The sequence below is a fragment of the Polypterus senegalus genome, chromosome 4, assembly GCF_016835505.1.
Source record: "Polypterus senegalus isolate Bchr_013 chromosome 4, ASM1683550v1, whole genome shotgun sequence".
Lineage (NCBI taxonomy): Eukaryota > Metazoa > Chordata > Cladistia > Polypteriformes > Polypteridae > Polypterus > Polypterus senegalus.
In genome coordinates this window covers 185,121,322-185,133,535 of record NC_053157.1, presented here as the reverse complement: position 1 = coordinate 185,133,535, position 12,214 = coordinate 185,121,322, and the positions used below count along the sequence as shown (strand labels likewise).

At 36.7% G+C, this 12,214-nt stretch overlaps 1 long non-coding RNA gene across 1 annotated transcript in view; it reads right to left on the bottom strand.

The window, feature by feature from the left end:
* Positions 1-1,039: 1,039 nt before the first annotated feature.
* The window catches only part of LOC120528641, a 53,918-nt gene continuing 42,743 nt past the window's right edge, over positions 1,040-12,214 (bottom strand). The window contains exon 3 of the long non-coding RNA XR_005633579.1: positions 1,040-1,221. This is a non-coding gene — a long non-coding RNA (uncharacterized LOC120528641). The remainder of the gene's footprint in view (positions 1,222-12,214) is intronic.

Sequence of the window (12,214 nt, the reverse complement as noted above, 5' to 3'; positions counted from 1 at the left end):
AAAACATTGCTTCGCTGTTTGAACAGACTTTTAGAATAAAATGTGTTCAATTAGGTTGTCAATTAAAAATGCTTAGCTCATATGCTTCTTTTAAATAATAAAAGTGCTTATCAACAGTATCTGAAGTCTATAGCACCTTTTACATTAGTTAGTTTTTCATCCCAGGTTATAACTTCAAGACTGCTTCGCTAAATCTGAATAGTTGCTTTACAGTTAGAGACATACTGACATTTGGTTTCAGTTTAGGGGATAAATCTAAAATTTATACATTCTGTATTTATAAAATAAACCAATTAAAAGAGTCAGTTAATTTGAGATTTAGCCATGAGTTATAACTTTTGATAATATTGGAACCTTTAAAACCTGTTTTACTTGAAAAATATAAGAGATGTCAATTGACTTGTCATCTATGGACAGAGGAAAGAAACTAGAGAGCATAGAAGGAAACAACATTAACATCTAAATTTCATGCAGACGTCAGTTCTATCATATGGGTACACAATTTTCTGAAACATGCTAACTGTAGGAGATCATTACTAATATATACTAATGCAGCATTTTAAATACTGTAGATGAACTATTTATGAGCATTGGACAGAGGAAAGGAAACAGGTGAATTTAGAAAAGATTACTGTTTACCAATAATCTACAAAATCTGTTTAAAAAGGCTAATTAAAAGTTTGATTGCAAGTAAAAATAATAGTATAAATGAATGAATGCTTCAAAAAGATCTGTAATGTGCTAGTTAGACTACTGGTTTCCTTTTATTGTTTACAAGTTGAAACTCAATTTGCTCCTGTTAATAATGGTAAACAGCATAATGAAGTCAATTGTTATAATCTAGACAGGTCAATTTTCACTCTTTACTAGTAAAGCAACATTCTAAGTAATTTTTACTCATTATACAAAGCAAGGTCAAATATATACAGAAATGAAAAATAATACAATATACAACAATGAGCAAAAGAGCAAATAATTAGTATAATCTTCAGGATTTAAGGCCCTAACTCCTAAAAGGTGAACTGTCGTCTGTCTGTATTCAATGTCTTGGCTGAAAATGCTCCATAACCATATCCATCGGAAGAGGATCACTCAATTTTTCTTAGTAGGATTAAATCTGTAAAAAATGGAATCAAGATATAGGCTTCCTGTGGTGCTTCTTCATCATTTTTAAGGAATATGCAGCTACTGTACATTTTGGTAAGCCTGATGGAGGAGCTCCTGAGAAAAAAAAGTGAAGCAGATTATCATGGACATGTGACAGTTTTTTTTACTTTGCACATTTTGGGACAGAAACCCCTAGAGAGAAAGCTACCAATAGTTGGAACAATAAGAAAAAACAAGCCAGAGCTCTCACCTCAGCTGATGAGTACAAAGAACAGGTCTTTTTCAATTCAAACAAGTTTCGATTCACAACTAAAGCATCCCTGGTATCTTGTAACTCAATTAAAAGAAAAAAATGTGGTACTCATTGGCATGGTGTATAGAAACTATTATAATGGTTGGACAGAGGGAGAATGCTTCCTTGGGCCATGTGCTTCCCCAGTACATTGGGTGGCAACTTCCCTCTGGTGTGCATCCTGTTTGGACACTTGTAGGGTTACATGGAAGTTGGAGTTGTGGTGGGCAGCCCTTTTGGGGATGCTAGAGGGAGCTGATGGATGTACCGCCTGACCCAGAAGTGCTTCCTGACAGCAATGTGATAGCACCAGAAACTGTTCCACTTCACCTGGGGAGTCAGCGTCAGGAGAGTAGTCAGATGAAGCTCACCTGGATGGAGTTGAGAATAGAAGAGTCATACTGTGGGAGCTGTAGATTGTGTTAAAGTATTTGTGGCAATAAATCTATTAATTGAGATCTGGAACTGTGTGTGTGCTGCAGGAGAGTAGTCAGATGAAGCTCACCTGGATGGAGTTGAGAATAGAAGAGTCATACTGTGGGAGCTGTAGATTGTGTTAAAGTATTTGTGGCAATAAATCTATTAATTGAGATCTGGAACTGTGTGTGTGCTGCTATGTCTGGGGTTTGGGGTGCTGCAAGCCTTCCAGGTCCTGAAGAAGCAAACAACCCCAGACCATATATATATATATATATAACGGGACATTTGTCTTCCAAAATACATATATATATATCATACATATGAGACGATATACACACATATGCCCAGTCTCTTTCTAATGGTTGGGTCGTGAACATATATATGAGGCCTGCAGTTCTTATATATGACCTCTCGGATATATATATATATATATATATATATATATACTAGGGGACTGATAGATCTCAATTACTTCTGTTCTCATTTGTTCCTGCCCACCACCGTGTTTGGTTTACCGGATATACAATACAATACAATGTATTTTTTGTATAACCCAAAATCACACAAGAGACTAATGGTTAAATGTGTTTGATGATCAGAAAATGGGCTTTAACAGGCCCTGCCTCCTGACATCCCCCCAGCCTTGACCCTCAAGAAGACCAGAAAAAACTCCCACAAAAAAACCCTTGTAGGGACAAAATCAAAGAAACCTCGGGAAAGGCAGTTCAAAGAGAGACCCCTTTCCAGGTAGGTTGGACGTGCAGTGAGTGTCAAAAAGAAGGGGGTCAATACAATACAGTACGATACATAGAACAGAATAAATCCTCAATACAGTATAAAAATAAAAATTCTAGAAATACGGAGTAGAATTTCACATGAGATGATATCACATAATATGATTTGGATTTGTTTTAAGTCCTGGAGACCTCAATCATCAAGCTGCCTCCCCCATTTTGCCATTCCACATCTGAAATAGCGCTAATCCAATGAAAGGACCCCTCTTTCCCACGATTCCTGTGATCCTCCATCAGGGAGGATACTTTATCTTTGACAGGCAATATACAATTAAAAGAGATTGTTATTTTCATGGTAATTGCTACATATGCATTATTTTCACTTTTACTTTAAAAACTTTTGTAAAAACAATGCTTGTCCTTTATTTCCGGCCCCGTGTGTGGTTTCATCTCTTTCTTGCCAGATGTATAATGCTGCTTGTGTTGTGAAGGGTGGGGGGGGGTCTCGGCTGAACGCACGCTAAGGATATGCCTTTGGATCATTTGCTGTCTTTTTGCTGCTTGCGAGCTGCCTGTTCGGCTTGTCGCATGTCGTTGGACAATGCTTGTCCTTTATTTCCGGCCCTCGGTGTGGTTAAATTCTTTCTTGCAGGACATATAATGCTGCTCTTTGGCGCCTGTACAGCCGTTCTCCTTTTTGCTACTTTGTGTCTCTGCTGCTCGTGTTGTGATTGCTTCTCCTTGATAATAAATATACATCTGACCGAACTGTGTTTTCTTTGAAATTAAACTTGTCGCTGCTTTAACTTTTGCGACTTCACAGATTCAAATAGTGTATGTTTCATTATTGTGTAAATCTACATTTTGTGCATTGAATGTTGCGAATGCAAAAAGACTTTTTCTGCTCTTTTCCTTTTATTTCTGACCTCACTTTGTCCTGCTATTTTTTCAATTACACCTGGTTCTGCTAATGCATTAATGCGATCTTTTATTCGTCGACGTTTCATTTATAACGTATTGTCCTTTATATGCTTTATATGCACTGAGACCCATGTATCTGTGTGTGCTGCTTCCCTTTACACTACTGATCTTTTTTTTTGCCCATTTTCTTTCGTCTCGTGGTCCTTTTATTTGTCTTTCGTGATCTTAACGTGAAGATAACATATCGTCTCCTAGTCATTCGTTCCACAGGATTTTTTTTTATAATAGAGAGATACACAAGGGGGGGCCCAAAAATAACGGGAATTGGAAAAAAAAATTATTTTAATAATTTTTCCTTACTTAAGCATTAGCCTCTTTCAAAGTACTCTCTATGTAAATGAATGAATTTGTCCCAATGGTTTTCACACTGGTGAAAACATTTTTGGAATTGCTGAAGAGGAACGTTGTCCAATGCCTGCAGCGATTTTACTTTGATTTCCTCCACAGTACAAAAATGCTTTCCTTTGAGTTCTTTTTTCATATGTGGAAACAAGAAAACGTTGCATCGAGCAAGATCAGGCGAGTTAGGAAGGTGGCAAGGACTCCAAGACACACAAGTCAATTCAGAAATGTCTTCAATAGTCCAATGACAATTTTCGCAAACTTCATTGCAAACCTTTTCAAGATTTTCATCATTCCTAATTGTGGAAGGTTGGCCAGATTTTTGATGATCTTCAAGTGACACTCGTTTGAAATGTGAAAATCCCTCTTAGACCTATGTTTTACTTAAAGCTTTCTCTTTAAAAGCAGTTTCAAGCATCGTTACAGTTTCAGCAGATAAGACAAAACAAAATTTAGGACAGACTTGCTGCTTGCTTGCTCTTTATGATCACCCATCACATAAATCGCAGAACATGTTTAATAAGCACCAAGAAAAACCAACACTGAATGCCATACGAACAATACAGAGCAACGGCACTTGACAGACTGCCACAGAATACTGTAAGTATGCTAAACCTAGTGGCGAAATTCGCAACTAAGTCTAGATTGTGTGGCAGGTACAGATTCCAGTTATTTTTGTGGTACCCCTCAGTCTGCGTGAGGAATAGCGATACTTAGAGGTGTGTTAGTAGACTTTTAGAAGTAACCTGCATGTACATCATTGTAGGTTGCTGTCAGCAGTAGCAAGAAGAAATGCGATGATGTTTGTGGACCCAAGAACAGGAAGACATAGTTTGCATACATCGAGAGCAAAATTACATTTGCAATGAACAAACAGTAAAACTCTGCCATACTTGTGGCTTGTAGATGCTATTAATTTGTGTTTTTTTTACATCATTTCAATATAACACTATACTTAAATGTTGCCCTTTAAATTTGTTCAGTTCAAAACAATAAAAATCAATAACTCTAAAAACCTAGCTTCATTTAAATTTGATCAAGATTAATTAGATATACTCCAATTATATTATATAATCTTGATTATAATTGATTTCTACACAAAAATCACATTTTATCACAAAAATCAAAGAGCACTTTTATTGATAAATGTGATCTAGCAGAGTTAAATAGTAAATAAACATATTTGCTGTCTACATTGTTTGTAATTTGTCAACATCTGTTAAGTAGTTTGACATAGAATGCTATGCGTTTATCATTTTTAAAACATAATAATGTTGCAGGTCTACAAGTTCTGCGAATACCAGAGGAGTAACAAAACTACAAATGTCAGACAAAGGTTTAAATGTTCTTTCAGGAAAATAACCACTGAATTAAACAAAAAAGGAGAGAGGAAGTAATAAGTCATCTCTTATCTTTAGCATGGAGACATCATTTTCTCTTTGCATGCATTTTGAATAACTCTTCTCCAATAAAAGGCATTGACTGTTTTCTACTGAATAAAATAATAACACATACACTGTACAGTATTGCCTAAACAAATGAGCCAGAGGGAAGGAAAGGCTCCACTTGTTTTAAATCTTGAATACACTTTCCTTTTCAGAAATACTTCTGTATGGAATGCTCTTCAGAAAGTAGTCAGGCTTAGTATTTCAAATCTGGACCTAAAAATGCAAGGCAGTAGCAAATCCTAGCTGCTGCACCACAATGTAATATGATAATATAGTTACACTTGTATAAGTCAATGGTGTGAGTTCAGTGTAATGACAGAAGTAATCACAAATCCATAGTAACATGCTGGCCTCTTTGACAGTTCCTCTATCACGCCAGTGTCTTTAATGCAGCAGATTACTCTACAAACCAGGTACTGCTGCTTTATTTTTAATATAAACTAAATTATACTTGCAGTGCCCAGCTGTCATGCCAGGTTATCAGTGCAGCCTTAGGCACAGTGATACCAGGACAGGCTTAGTATCAATCCAGATTGCATGCATCTTTGCGTCATAACTGTAAAGAATGCAGTCTTCTTTTCTAAGTGCACAATACCAAACACTGTAGGCCATCAGTAAAAAACGCACGCAACAGTATATTATAAACTTCTCAATTATAATTAATCTTTAACATGTGTGGGATAGACATTAGAAGCATAGCAGTAAAACTGTAAATTCTTAAGATACAGGGTGTGGCCTAACAACAGTTGTTGAAAAAACATTTTAACATTCTTCAGAAACAGCATAATAATATACTTGCAGCTTTAACATTTATCTAACTTGTCCACCTAATAATTTTTTCTTATAGGTATCTGGTTCTGGATGTGTCATTTTTGAAAGGTGTGTTTTTGTTTTTGTGAGAAAGGATTCCTAAAAATTGCCTAGAAATATAAGACATGAAGTTGTACACTAAAGGTTACTTTGTCATTAATAAATTCACCTAATCACTCATACTTGTTTAGAAGAATGCATGGGTGTAAAACGTCAAAGCTCTGATCCATCTGTGCTGATTTGTAGCCAAGTGACGGTTCCCTTGACAGAACCAGCAAACAACTTTAAAGAGTTATAACTAAGAGTGCCAGGCACCAAAATTTCAGGCTGCAGTAGTTTGATTTCAAGCTCCTTTACACTTCAGATGCCTTATGTTATTCAGTCACCCATTACTTAATTAACCCCTCCTCGTGGTGGAACTTTATCAACACACTTAACACTAAATGAACAGTGAAATGAAATCATATGATTTTTACAGATGGAGTGCAGCCAGTTAAAGTGACTTACTCAGGGTCACATGGTAGGATTTAATACTAGCACCTCGTGGTTTCCAGACTGCTGTTTTAAATATCAAATTACACCACCGCCTGCTTACAGCCTAGTAAAAAAAAACATTAACACACAAATCCAGTTCACAAAAACAGCTGAATTTATTTACATGATCATTCCATGCTAAAATGGATAGGTGGGAGTGATATGATTGTTCTCTTAGAATTAACCTGGCAAGTTTCTTCCAGTTGTTCATTAAGTTTTCCTGAAGAAGCTTTGAGGATCACTGGGAGATACCCGCCGTCCCTGCAGCTTCAGGTACAAGGCAGTAAGTATTCGGAAACAGGGCACCAGTTTCTCACAGTAAAATCTCATAAAAACATCTGAACTCACTCAACCTGTAGTGCCAATGTCTATCCTGAAAGTACAAAACAAGAACTAAGCTTGATTTCCTGCCAGTTTACTGCAGAGCTTCACACAGCCACATTTACTCATACAGAGTCAGTTTAAATCTGCCAATTAACCCAAAAAAAAGAGAAGCCAGAGAGCCAGTTGGTGAAAAGGCTGTGATTCAAAGCCAGCTGTGAGGCAGGAGCAATAACCATTGTTCCACTCAACAGCTGTATTGTGTCTTTAAAATTTAGTGAAGTAAATACTGTAATTTCACGAATATTTTGTTATCTGTAATCATATATCATTTTGAAATGTTAGTTTAAAATTAAACTGACTATATAGTTTATCTATCATTGTTTTCTTAAAAATGATGTCTTTTGTGAAGGAATTGGACAACTTGAGTTTAACTGAGCCGTATTTTGGCCAACCAGAGTGTCCCCAGTAATTACAGTGACTAGTGGATTGGCAGTTGAGAGAAGGAAATATAAGTGTGATCACTTTAGCGATTAAACATGTTCTCAGTATTCTGTTGTATTTGTTCCAATCATAATTTATTTTAAATGAATGGACTAGAAGGACTGCAGTACACAGTAATCTTTGGAAAAGATGTGACATAGCACAACAAAATTCTGAAAAGTGTTCAAGAAAGAACTGGACTGGGTTGGATTAATGTTGAGCGAGGAGATTGTGTAAAGATAAAACTATACCATACACCATGCATTAAACCCTGTGCTAGGAACTTAGGTGTAGTCTCATGTTGGATAAACATATATATTGTGTTGATAAGGCCTGTTTTCCCAAGTACAATAGTTAGGTGAAACCAAGCCCTTTCTCTGTTTCTAATATCGAAAAGGTGACTCAAGCCTTTGTTTCTTCACAATTGGACTGCTGCAACCCATTAATACCCTGAAGTAACTCAGCAATCCGATTCTTGTCTCTAACTGATCCAAAACGCTGTGCCTGGACTTTCGACAGGCACACCTAACCATGCTTGTATTTCTCCTGGCTTAACCTCCCTTGATTGGTTTTTGGTTTTTTATAGGGTTCATTTTAAGGTGCTATTGTTTGTTTTTAAGGGCCTAAATGAAATAGCATCTTCCTATCTTTCCAACCTTTTCAACCTTTACATTTCCTTGCCAGCTTTGGTCCTCTGACCAGATGCTCTTAGTGGTACAGAGGGCTCAACTGAAACTTACAGGTGAGTGTGCTTCTGCAATAGCCACTTCCAGGCTTTAGAAAAATATTCCTTCTCATGTCAAGTCTGCAACAATTGTGGCCATTTTTAAATCCAGGCTGATAGCACATATTTTCTCTTTGAAATAGAATTGGTTCCATTAATGTTTTTGCTATATTTTATGTTTTGTGTCTTTTGTTTAACTTTATCCTATCTTAGAATATATTTGTTTTATCTTATTTATTTTACTGTACATGCTGATGACATTGTGATCTGTAGCAAGAGTAGGGATCGGGTCAAGGAGACCCTTGGAGAGGTGGAGATATGGTCTAGAGAGAGGAGAGGAATGAAGTTCAGTAGAAACAAGACAGAATACACGTGTCTGAATGAGAGGGAGGTCAGTGGAATGGTGAGGATGCAGGGAGTAGAGTTGGTAAAGGTGGATGAGTTTAAATACATGGGATCAACAGTACAGAGTAACATGGAGTGTCGAAGAGAGATGAAAAAATGGGTGTAGAAGAGTGTGGAAGCCTATTGCAAACTACTCTAGATGACTTACATAGAGACACAAACAAGGTATGTCCAAACTGAAAACAAATGTTTATAGTAGGTATATGAGAATGTGAGAGATTTGAGAAATAATAAGTAAGCCTAGGTAAAATCAGATTGACCATTGATCACAAACCAGTGATATCTTTGATCAATCAAAAAGATTGCAACATTGTACCAATGAGATGCTTAGGATGAAGCACTTCAATGTAACAGCTGAATATGCATCCGGAAGATTTTAATGGTTGCATGACTTATCTAGGAACCCGATTCAAACAGAGCTTGGCTCCACTGAAGGAGAAGTAGCAAGTTGTGTTAATGATGTGATTGAAAGTTGGCCCACATCAACACAAAAACAGGATAAAGTGAGAGAGACAACAAGAACTCATGATCAGCTGCAAGTAGTTTGAAACTTCATAAAAGGAGAATAGCTTGAAAAGAATGTTAACACTTTTACAATTTCCAAGATAGATTGTCAGAAGTAGACAGTTTAAAAACAGCTGGAAGCTGTACTGTAATTCATGAATTAATTGACGTTTTAGTGAGAATACTACATGGTCACCTCTGAATATCAAAATGTAGAGAAAGAGTGAAAACAACAGTATAGTAGATATGGATGTCTTTAGATATTAGGAACAGCATGAAGAATTAAATGTATTGTATCGAACATAATAAAAGACAAAGAGAGAAGCCACCAGAACTGACACCACTCCCAGAAAGGCCATTGCAATGGCATAGGCCTTTGTGATTGTAAGTGGCAGATCTATTCAGTCGTGTCTGATTATTAATCCAGATAGCTGTAAATTCTTTACTTACATAAGACATGCCATCAGAAGTTTCAAAGCCACCTTTGCAGGGTTTAGTAAACCTAGATATGTAGTGTGTATCTGCAGTTTATGAGTGAGGAGTGAGAGATGTCTGTGACACCACAATACATGGAAGATTATATAACGTAAAAAATCATGAATTAAATAAAGTTGTACATGTAAAATCCCCTTAATTACTACATCTACAACCTTATAATCTGGAGGAGATGCATCAGCTTCTTTATTGGTCTTCCAGTGACATTATTTTCACTGGTGTCTTTGTAATAATTCCTGGGCACTCAAAGTATCTACCACCTTATCCTTTTCTGGTAAAACAAAATGCACTCCGACAGCCATCATAGGTCCTTTCTTTCTCTAGGTGTATCCTGTTCCATTTGGTGCCCCTGGCAGTCCCTTGTCAGTCATTATTTGTTTATATTAATTACATTTGAAAAACCATACTTAATTAAACAAATATTAGCCCCATTAACATGAAAATCACAAGTACAGTCTGTCACACCAACCCAGCAATGTCAAGCTCATCTTGTGGTGAGCTGCAGTGGTTACAGGTGTTAGCATTTCAAGTGCTGTGTTAGCCAGAGGCAAATCCTGCTTTTGACTGATCTGTCTGTTTTATTACATTTCTTGCTTTCCTGTTTCTGTACTCAGTCAATAGTTTCAAAACAAACTTTTAACGTGTTAATACAGTAAAGAGTGAGTGTTGTGTGGCTTTTGTGGACATGAATTAGAATGGTTTGAGTTAGAATGGTATATGTATGTTACTCTTGCTATTATATTTTTTCTGTAGCATACTTACAATGGTCAATTTTCAAATTCAGTCATCAATATAAACAATAATAAGTTAGCTGAGTCCCTTCAGAACATATGTGTTGAGTCTGAATTTGTAATACTTTATATGCAAACACCTCTAAGAGCTAAAATTTCAAATACATTGTATGTGTATTATTTTAAATAAAAAAGTGAAAAATCAACCTCAAGTTCTCTTTAAAACCTCAGAAAGTGGGGGAACTATGAATTTAAGTAGTTCAAAGATAGCTATTAAAATATTTATCTTAACTTAAAACCTACTACAAAATCCTGTAGACAAGTCATCATTGGGGGTCCAGGTTTGATAATATGTACCACTACCAAAATGAACTGAATACTGCAGATGAAGAGAGAAATTACAGTGAGATGACTGTATTACATTGTGATGGAAGGAAAGGATTGGCCAGTATTCCTGGCTGGGGTATATTAGTGGTTACCCAGCCAAGAAGGCCTCATAATGGATGGGGAACATCGGTGGATGTGTGTCCTGGCTGGAATGGTTAGTGCTTCCTTTCCCAGTCAGGATGATATAATAGAATAATAGAGGGAGGCTGCCCTCCAGGGTAGTTTTCTCCCCCAAAATGCCAAGTGGAAACATCCTTATGCTGGAACTACTGTGTGCACCCACAGGGCTGCAAAGGATTTGTAGTAACCCTGCTGGGTTCCTTGGGTGTCATCGGGAGAGCTGCAGGGAGAGGACTTCTCCAATTTAAAGAGGGTTCCACTTTACCTGAAAGTGCTTCCTAGGTGCAATATTCTTTCATGAAAGAAGCCTCTACGCCGCAGTTGGAGCTGGGAGGGGAGAAGAACAAATCTCATCATGGATGAGTGGAGGAAAAAGAAAAGAACAGAACAGAATAAAGAAGGGATTTTATTACTTATTGTTGAAGGAATAAGACTGCAAAAAGTATTTCCCTTTAAAATAAATGGTCGTTTGACTTCTGTTGGGTGGATTTTGGGCTCTGAGCCTCTGAGCCTGATAGCATATGGTGTTAGGAAACAAAAATTGCTCTTATTCTTTTAATATGTGTTCTCCTGAGACAAAACATTTGTTAAACCCAGTGCCTTACAACACTTTGTTGGAACTAAAATATTTACAAAATAGATAAATAGGTGGACTCATTCTACAAAAAATCTTCAAATCAGAATAACTGTTTATTTGCTGGATGGCATAGTAACCTCAAGAAGGTTGTGACATATTTACAGCTCAGAGCTCAGCCAGATGCTGACAATTATCATTAATGGTAAATCCAAAGATACTGTACATCTATAAAGCATACAAGCAAAACATAATACAAAATTAAACTGTTTAATAAATGTATTTAAAAATACAACAGATATTAAATCCAGTGGTGTTTTAGCATAACTGAAATAAAATTAAGCTGTATGTTTTATGCCTCTGCCCTGTGTGTCAGACTACCATCCGCTCTAGGGTTGCTACCTGCCTTTCTGTCAAGTGCTGCCCACCTCCAGCTCCCTGCCCACTGATCTGATTTTGAGTTAAGAGTTAAGTGGGCCTGAGAATTTAATATTATGAAATGTTTGACATAACACAGGAAGCCCAATCAAGGCTTCACTGTTTAAAGCTGACGCACAATTAAACAGAAAACTTGCAGGGCTTATGTTTTTGTGAACACAGATGAACCATATTGGCTTTTCACAAGAATGCTAAAAAAATTGTAAACTTTTCTAATGTGCCTAAATTCTGTTATTAACTCACAAAAGCAGGAAAAATAATATAAGACAATGTAAGACTACTGTGTAACACAAGGGTTAGCACAGCCAAATAGATGAAGATATTATTAATACTTGAGAGACTTTCTCTTGACACTGCAGCTATA